The sequence below is a fragment of the Tupaia chinensis genome, unplaced genomic scaffold, assembly GCF_000334495.1.
Source record: "Tupaia chinensis unplaced genomic scaffold, TupChi_1.0 Scaffold144752_1, whole genome shotgun sequence".
NCBI lineage: Eukaryota > Metazoa > Chordata > Mammalia > Scandentia > Tupaiidae > Tupaia > Tupaia belangeri.
This window is the reverse complement of record NW_006204612.1, coordinates 257,383-264,434: the sequence shown is the minus strand read 5'-3', so window position 1 is coordinate 264,434 and position 7,052 is coordinate 257,383. Positions and strand designations below refer to the sequence as shown.

The following is a 7,052-nucleotide window of genomic DNA, read 5'->3' as shown; positions in this document are numbered from 1 at the left end:
GGGAAGACCAGATCAACAGACTTATTAGAAAGATGATCAAAGGTATCCACTATGATTATTTTTGTAATCTGGTCAGTAAATAAACAGTGGCTGTTTTCAGATTAAAAAAAAAAAAAGGCAAAATAAATGGGATTAAATCAAACTAAAAAGCTATTGCCGAGCAAAGAAAATAATAAGCATAGGAAAGAGACACTTACAGAATGGATAATCATTTCCTAACTATATATCTGACAAGGGGATAATATCCAAAATAAATGAAAAACTCAAACAACTTAATAGCAAAATATTCCAAATTACCTGATCATAAAAATGGGCAAAAACTAGGACAGAATTTTGTCAAAAGAAGACATATATGCAACATTATTCTCAATCATGAAGACATGTAATCTACCTAAGTGTCTAAGAACTGATGTCTAGGTTGAAAAATTGTGGCACATGTGCACTATGGGATATTACTGCATTGGTGGAAAAGTCATGATGTATTTTTTCTCTGTTTTTCTATTAAAAAATACCTCTTGACTTGTCCCATGACCCAATATTCATCCATAGGAACAGTGAAACAGTGTCATTTGACTCAAAGTGGTTACATAGGGAAAACTTATTGCTAAATGAAATAAGCCAGACTTTTAAAGACAAACACTGTAAATCCCCATACATCCTAAATGTCTGCACTCAATGGCAGAACTGGAAAGATCTGAAGATCTGATGGAAGAAGGATAAGGGTAGATACCAGAGACCGTAGGGAGGGGAATGGATATAGAGACTGGTGGGGAGTAAGGGAAGATACACTTAACAAACCCATGACCATAAAATTCTCTATTGAAAATGATGTAAATGGTAATATTTACATTTATTTAATTGTGATAAATGAAAAGACATACAAATGTCCAACACATATATGAAGAATGCTTAGCATCAGGGAACATAACAGGTATTGGTGAGGATGTGGAGAAAAGAGAAGTCATGGGCCCTATTGGTGGGAATGTAAATGAGTATAGCCATTATGGAAAACAGTATTTTTTTTCAAACTAAAAAAAAAGAGAACTATCTTATTATCCAGTAATCCCACTACTGGGTATAGATCCAACCCAGGAAATCAGTACGTACTCATGTTCATTGCAGCATAATTTACAATTGCCAAGATATGGACTCAGCCTATGTGTCCATCAATGGATGAACAGATAAAGAAAATGTGCTATATGTACACACAGGAATGCTATTCATCCATAAAAAAGGAGAAAATTCTGTCATCTGTGACAAGATGGATGAACTTGGAGGACATGGTGGTAAGTGAAATAACCCAGGCACAGAGACACAAATACCACATCAGCTCACTCATACGTGGAATCTCAAAAAGTTGATCTCACAGAAACAGATGGTAGGTGAATACCAGATACAGTGTGTAAAAGAGCAGAGTCAGAGGAAGGACATTTAGAAGAAAAATAGAGAGGCAAAGCCATTAATGGGACTAAGAAATGTGGTATTATCTGTTGAAGACAATTTTATAGATTTATCAACTGGGCTACAGAAAAATGTACACAAGTTGAAATATTCACTTTGTAAGCTAAATAACATGATTGAATGTATAAAAAATGAAATTAAAAATACTTAAGAAAAGGAAATAGATGGTAGAACAGTAATATCAGAGGCTGGGGTGGTTAGGCTTGAGTGGAGGATAGGGAAAACTTGGCTAAATGATATATAGAGTTAAATCAGTGGAATAAGTTTCAAGAGCTCTACTGTACAGTAAGGTGACTGTAGTGGGTGATATATTATTTTATTAAAAAATGTAAAGAGAGGAGCCAGCAGGTGGTAGGGTGTTTGAGATGCTGGACTCCCATATTATCAACTGCAGTTAGGGTCCTGGACCTGGAAGCTTGCTTTATCAATTATATGAGGTAATGCACTTATTATTAGTTAGATTTAACCATTTCAAAATATATATGTATTTCAAAGAATGCTGTACATGAGAAAAACATACATTGTTATCTGTTTATTTTTAAAAAAAGAAAAGAATTTAAATCTATATGTTAAAACTCAACCAAGCAACAAGGAAATGACAGATCATCTAATATAAAATGAGGTAGTAGTTGAAAACTCACAAAGAGTATTTCTTTTTATTTCCTTTTAGAGAAGATTTTGCTATAGGGAGCATGTGCTCATCAGAAAGTCAGAGAGAAACAGAGAGACAGAAAATGAGAAATCACCTCCCAGAGGGGATGGCCATGCCACAATACCTTCTCCTCCATTCTCCTCTCAGGATCTTGTGCACGCATGCACATGCACCTGGCGTGAGTTTAAGCCACCAGGTCCAGGACTCAAACTGTGGTCAATGACACGAGAGTCCAGCAATGTAGCCATAACGCCTACTGCTGGTCCCACAAAGAGTATTTCTAAATAGCTAATAATCATATAAAAGATGCTCAGTGAGTTATCTCTATTACCTACCAGAATGGCTCTGATTAAAATGATTGACAGTATTAAATTGTGGTGAGGCTGCAGAACAAACAGAACTTTCATCCACTGTGTACAGTAGCGTACTTTGGAGCAATCACTTGAGAAAGCAAAGCATCATTTATTAAAGTTGAAGATATGTATACCCAATGGCCTGGCCATTCTGAACCCATGTATCTACCTAACAGCAAGGCATGAGCGCCATGGGACATGCACAGAAGGTGTTCATGATGGGTAAACAGCAGAAACAACCCAAAGGTTTATCTACAATAGTAAGATAAATGATTTGTAGTATTTTCCAAATGTTGCATACCTCATACACAACAACATGATAAATCTACAAGCATGTTGTAGGAGAACAGCAAGACTCAAAAACACATACTGTATGATTCTATTTAAATTACATCCTAAAAGCCCAGAGGACATGAGCCAGATGGTTAAGAACATATGTTTAAGTGCTAACAGCATAGCGAAAAGCATGGCTCTGCTTACCTTGTAGGCAGAGGGGCTTACTCTGACCACAACTGGGGAAGGGACGGCTTTGGTAGAGCATTCTCTAGGCAGGGAGAGCTCGTCCTGAGAGATGGACGCATCACCCCATGAAGAGGTGAGAGCAGGGCATGGTGGGGCAGTGGGCAGGGTGCCCACCTAGGCTGGACGTTGTGTTCCTTGGTCTCTGGATGCAGGTTTAATCACCCACAGATTTTGGCAGATCACACTGGAGAGAAAGTCACCTTGTCATGGGTGTGGCTCCCCTTGGGCATGCAGAGTCTCTGGGTTTGGTGTACTCTGGCAAGTTCTCGGACACCTGGTGAGTGGCCTTCCACCTGCTCCTTCCGAGTCAGTCTGGGAATCTTCAGAGGACAGAGATTTAGCTTTCCGTCCTCCTGGAGGTCTTGCCAACTCTTGCTGCTCCTAGGACTCAGAGAGATCTCTCTTTCCTTTCACATATAGAAAAACATTTTTTCTTTAGAGATTGTTTTGCTATAGGGCACATGCACATGCACTCACTGGAGACACAGAGAGATACAGAGGGAGAGAAAGTGAGAAATCATCCCCTGCCCCCCAGGGGGATGGTCACACCACAATTTCTTCTTTTTCATTCTCCTTTCAAGATTTTGGGTACACATGCAGCCCATGCCAATGCTTTAACCACTACACCACCTATTTGCCCCAAGAAGAACCTCTTCTTAATCTGGGGACATTTATATTTTTATTGTCACGATCAATTTATTTAACCTTAATAATAACTTATCTATTTAGATTTCAACATTATATGTCTCTATAGCACACAATATGATTTTTCAACATATGCATGCAATACATGTAATTCAAATAAAGAGTATTACCAATGTTCATCATTTTCAAAAGATAACATTAAAAAGTTTTTTTACTCATAGGAGAGAGACAGAAAGTGAGAAATCACCCTCTTCCTGGGACGTGGATGGCCACACCAAATTCCCTTGTTTCTATTTTCCTCCTGGGATTTTGGGTGCACACACACACACACACACACACACACATGCCCAGTTTGGTTTTCAAGGTGCCAGGTCCAGGACTAGAATCACAGTAGACCATGTGGGAGTCAGTGCCTTAACCACCACACTACATGTTAATCCCTCAACAGAAAACTTTTTTTTTTCTTTCAGTTAAATTTTCTTCCCTTAGCCTGTCCCACCAACCCACTGCCATCTACTCCCTTCCCTTAATTTCTCTGGTATCTACACTTACCCTTCCTTGTATCACATTTTCAATGTTTACTGCAGCATTATTCCCAATTGCCAACCTAAGTGCCCAAGAACTGATGGCTAGATGGAAAAACTGGCACGTGTACACTATGGAATACTACTGAGCCATACTGAACAATGACACCCTATCATCTGAGTCAAAGTGGGTGAATATGGAGGACTTAATGCTGAGCAAATAATGTCCACCCCAGAGACAGGTTTCCTCATGTTCTTTCTATGGGATCAGAACAAGCAGGAGAATGTTCTCAGGAAAACCTCCACCTCGCTGGGATTCCACACTGCCGAACTAACCCCTCTTCTCAGAAAGCGGGTATGGGTTGATTGCACTGGCACAACATCGGGGCTACCTGCAAGGACATGTTAGAAAGTGACTCTGAGGGCAGGAGGGCCCCAGTGGCCAGCACCTGATGGCCTGCCCTGGCTGCTGACTCACATGCTTGCTTTTCTCTTAATCAGCCCCTTTGCCTGTCGGCCCCAACAGGCAAAGTCCACAGCCCGTCCCCATTCTGCTGGCTCTGGTTCTTCACTTCTTTCTCAACTCCAACTATTGTCATCTGAAACAGCCTTGCTGTGGCACTCAGTGACAGAACTCAGTGACCTCCACCCTCTGGACTCCAAGGACTCCCTCTGGTTAAGCACAGGCACAATCAGTCATCTCCCTCTACTCCAACAGTCTTCCTAGTCCCCTGACCCCACCCGTTTCTGTGTTCTTCCTGCCTTTCTAGTTGCTGCCGGGCTGTGCCTTTCTTTCTCCTGTGCTCTCTGCCCTTTCCTCAGGTTTTCCATGGATTCTTGGGAGTAATGTAACAGCTTTACCTGTTTGTTTGTTTGTTTGTTTTCTTAAAGTTTATTTCTTCCATGAGTGGGATAGCAAGAGAAAAAGAGAGAGAAAGAGAGAGAGGATGAGAGACAGCATTCCCTACAGGGTCCTGACACTGTCATCCAGCCTCAGCTTGCCCTCAATCATGGCAACACATGTGGCTTGTGTGCTCAGGGAGGTCTCCAGACACCAATCAAGAATCTCCCCTTGTGTGTCAACCTCGAAGAACGTTGTGTTTTACTGCAGCACCATTATCCAGGCCCTTTATCTGGCTTTGGAATCAGGGCTAGGCTGGCCTCATAGAGCAAATTAAAAAGTGTTCCCCTGGATTCTATTTTCTGGAAGAGATTGTAGAGAATTGGTTTTGATTTCCTTAAGTATTTGGCAAAATGTACCAGCACACCCATCTGGACCTGGTGTGTTGGTTTTGGAGGGTTATTAAGTATTGATACAATTTTTTGAGAAAGATTTATCCTCTGATCTCTCTTTCTGCAAGTTTTATTGATTACGTCTTTCAAAATTGCAACTTCTCTTTTGTTCTTGTCTAGCTTAGCTAGTTTATAATTTTATTGATTTAAAAAATAAGTATGTATTTAATTTTAATAATGATGATGGCGATGATTAAATCTCACCAGAGAGAGAAGAAGAGAGAGTGAGAGAGAGGAGAGAGAGAGAAAGCTGCCAGATCTGGGACTACAACCACAGTTGTTCACATAGGAGTCTAAGGTCTTAACCGCCACACCATCTGCCATCTCCCAATGAGAAAGCTAGCTATCAGATTTGGGACTCAAACAATGGTCAGCCATAAGGGACTCCAGCATACTAATAATCATGCCACCAGCTAGCCACTTGCTGATATTTTATTTATTTGTTTTTAGAGAGATTTTTGCTATAGAGTGCATGCCCTCGCTAGAGAGACAGAAAGAAACAGAGAGACAGATGGGAAGAAATTGCTCTCTAGGAGGGATGGCCATACCACAATCCCTTCTTCTCCATTCTCCTCCTGGGACTTTGGGTATGTATACACATGTGCTCTGTTAGAATTTCAAGACTTGAACATTGGTCGACCATGTGGGAGCCCAGTGATGTAATCATTACATCTGCTGGTCCACTTTACTGAGGTTTTAAAAGAACCAATTTGAGGCCAGTAGGTGACATGGTGGTTAAGGCACTGGATTCCTAGATGACTGACTGTGGTTCATGTTGTGGACCTGGTGTCTTGAAAATCACGTAAGGTGTGTGTGCCTGCATGCCCAAAATCCCGAGAGGATTTAAAAACAAAAACAAAAGCAATTTTTACTGCTTTTTTGTCCTCCAGTCAGTCTTTCAGTCTCTACCACAGAGTGCAGGCAGTCAGTATTTGTTAAGTGGAGATGTACAATGGATTCCTGACTTGCTTCACTCAGTAACAAATCTTCTACATTGGTCCCCTTCCTATCAAATTCAAGTGCCTTTTTTTTTTTTTTTTAAATTTTTTTCGGTCTTTTTTGGATGCCTTCAGGAGTGATTGTTGTTATTTTTAATTTTAAAAGAATTTTTATTATTATTCCTTCTTTTTAAACATTGGATTCTTATACAACATTTGGCTTGTAAAGAGGATTTACCCAACATGAAATACATCACAGAGAAGTTCAGTTGAGAATATTATACATGTTATCATCAATAGGTAATATACCATTTCTGTGTCCCACAAATGCCTTGGCTCTATTTTTTTCTTCTAAATATTTTTCCCTGTACTCTTTTCTTTAAGCACCCTCCTTCCACATTATCTCCAGTGTTCATAACTATTTCGTTGCTTTTATGCCCTCCCATCTTTCACTCTCTACCATAAAGTGAAGTCAGTTGAAATATATTATGTGGAGACATACAGTATCTTTCTTTCATAGCCTGGCTTGCTTCACTCAGCATTAAATCGTCCACATTTGACCACTTGCTATCAAATGCCAGGGTCTTTTTTTAAATTACTGAATAGTATTTTATAGAGTATATGTGCCCCCCTCTTTCAATCCCCTCATCTTTTTTTTTTTTTT

At 40.0% G+C, this 7,052-nt stretch overlaps 1 pseudogene; it reads right to left on the bottom strand.

Annotated features, from left to right (window-relative positions):
* Nucleotides 1-4,545: 4,545 nt before the first annotated feature.
* LOC102488951 (tetratricopeptide repeat protein 39B pseudogene) overlaps nt 4,546-7,052 on the bottom strand; it is a 13,715-nt pseudogene continuing 11,208 nt past the window's right edge.